The following is a 2,774-nucleotide window of genomic DNA, read 5'->3' on the forward strand; positions in this document are numbered from 1 at the left end:
GCTGGACTATAAAGAAAGCTGAGCACTGAAGAATTGAGGCTTTTGAACTGTGGTGTTGGAGAAGACTCTTGAGAGTCTCTTGGACTGCAAGGAGATCCAACCAGTCAATCCTAAAGGAAATCAGCCCTGAATATTCATTGTAAGGACTGATGCTGAGGTTGAAACTCCAATACTTCGGTCACCTGATACAAAAACCTGACTCATTGGAAAAGACCCTGAAGCTGGGAAAGATTGAAGGCAGGAGGAGAAGGGGATGACAAAGGATAAGGTGATTAGATGGCATCACTGACTTGATGATGTCATAGAGAATGCTTGAGCATTCTCTGGGAGTTGGTGATGGACAGGGAAGCCTGGAATGCTGTAGTCCATGGGGTCACAAAGAGTTGGACAAGACTGAGTGACTGAACTGAACTGAACTGAAAATGCTTTCCTGGGGGATTTACCTGGTGGTCCAGTGGCTAAGATCCCATGCTCCCAATACAGGGGACCCCAGATTCAATCCCTGTTCAAGGAACTAGATCCCAGGTGCTGTAATTAGGAGTTATCATACTACAACTAAGAGTCCGCATACCACAACCAAAGCTCCTATATGCCACAACTAAAGATCTCCCATGCCACGACAAAGACCAAAGATCCCATGTGCCACAACTAAGACCTGGCACATCCAAATGAACAAGTAAATAAATATTAAAAACTTATAAAATGCTTCCTTTGTGATTCTGATCTATACTCTTGCTTAGGAAATATAGGAATTCCACATCCAAGTGGGCATGTGGGTGACAAGATAGCTTTAATATAGCTATAGCTATCTTAATATTTTAACTGCATATTACCCTAATGGATGGGCTTCCCTGGTGGCTCAGAGGTTAAAGCATCTGCCTGGAATGCAGGAGACCTGGGTTCAATCCCTGGGTTGGGAAGATCCCCTGGAGAAGGAAATGGCAACCCATTCCAGTACTCTTGCCTGGAGAATCCCATGGAGGGAGGAGCCAGGTAGGCTACAGTCCATGGGATCACAAAGAGTCGGACACGACTGAGTGACTTCACTTTCACCCTAATGGATAACATAACAAAGTCTTAAAATTGCATGTTGCATTTCAGTTCACTCAAGGAGTTCTTCCTGTTAACCTTACTTGGTTGTTAAAACATTAGTAGATAATAATGTGTGGACAAAACACCTATCAAGGTACTGAAGATTTAAACCATAAATGTGACTTGCTAATTAGGTTTCACTTTCTTCTTTACCACCCTCTACATTCGCTAGAAAATTGTCTCTTTAGTTGATGATGATCTTCATGATAATGGGTAATCTTTGTCCTTAAAGGTCTCAGAAGAGCTACATTTTCCTGCCTGTGAATTCACCTTTCTCTCCATGGAAACTGAAGTTTCCTGCCTAGGACTACACTGTTCAAAATATGTTGAGTCTTCTTGAAAAATATGTGGTTACTATTTCTGGATTTTTCTATACTTATATTGGGGACCTTAATATTTCTTTTACTCCCAAGTTGTATGTGAGAAAGTGTCATATTGAAAACTGAACTACTGAGCAAGTATTATTAATCTGTTATATCTTAAATATCACACTGAGGGTTCATGAATATAACCCTGGCTGGCAAGCAGAATACTAAGCTTAGTCTAATAAATAAACCATACTACCTGGCTCTTTACTTTTGAGAAATTCTTATATGGTTATTACTATTTATATGTGAGGATTACATATACTTACTCGCACATATGCTATAAGAAATGCCTGCATGCTAAGTTGCTTCCGTTGTGTCTGACTCTTTGCAAGCCTATGGACTATAGCCCACCGGGCTCCTCTGTGCATGGGATTCTCCAGGCAAGAATACTGGAATGGGTTGCCATTTCCTCCTCCAGGGGATCTTCTCCACCCAGGGATCAAATCTGCATCTCTTAAATCTCTTGCATTGGCAGGCAGGTAGGTTCTTTGCCACTAGTGCCTCTGGGGAGATATACATAACCAAATTCTGCTTTTAATATTATCATTAAGGATAGAGCTTGAAGATTTTACATTGACATCTTGGCTCCTTTACTTGCTAGCTGATTTGCCATTGAAGAACATTCAATTTCCTTAATTTTCATTTTCTTCAGTTAAATAAAGATCATAATAATAGGACCTACCTTATAAAATCATTGTCAAAATTAAATGAGATAATCTAATAAACCATTGGGAGAAAGAAAAAGAGGAAGGGAAAGAAAAAAGAAAGGAAGGAAGGGAAAAATATAAGGCAGAGAGAGAGAGGAAGAAGAAATAAAGAGGAAAGGAGGGAAGAAGAAAAGAAGGAAAGCAGGAAGGAAGAAAAAAAGATCTACAAGTTAATTTAGTGGGCTAAGTGACTTTGGAAAAAATGGGGTTAAATAGATTAACAAATATCCTTAGCAAGCAACTTATATGTAGTATTCATTGTGAGTCCATAAAACCTTTTGACCACAGTTGGGGATGGGAACATTAAAGCCCATGGAAGACTTTCTGGAGGAGGTGATACCTGTGTTGAATCTTTAAGGAAAAACAAGCAAGAGAGAGATCATAGATGTGGGACAGTGTTTGGGGTTGAGTGGACATTTCACACAAGGGAAAGGGCAAGATCAGAGGCGCAGAAGTGTGGAACAGTACAGGGTGTTCAGGGAGCCGAGGTATATAACTACAGGGTCACAAGAGTGCAGAAGTTGTCAAGGACTAGATTCTAAAGCGACTTGTTGGTCATGTTATGAACTTGAAATTTTTATTTTGTTGGCAAGGGGTGATTGTATCT

At 40.2% G+C, this 2,774-nt stretch overlaps 1 non-coding gene across 1 annotated transcript; it reads left to right on the plus strand.

The window, feature by feature from the left end:
* The first annotated feature begins 848 nt into the window (after nucleotides 1-848).
* Nucleotides 849-920, plus strand: TRNAS-GGA. Its single transcript has one exon. It is a non-coding gene; the product is annotated as a tRNA-Ser (tRNA).
* The last annotated feature ends 1,854 nt before the right edge of the window (nucleotides 921-2,774 follow it).

Source organism: Bubalus bubalis, chromosome 6, assembly GCF_019923935.1.
Source record: "Bubalus bubalis isolate 160015118507 breed Murrah chromosome 6, NDDB_SH_1, whole genome shotgun sequence".
Taxonomy (NCBI): Eukaryota; Metazoa; Chordata; class Mammalia; order Artiodactyla; family Bovidae; genus Bubalus; species Bubalus bubalis.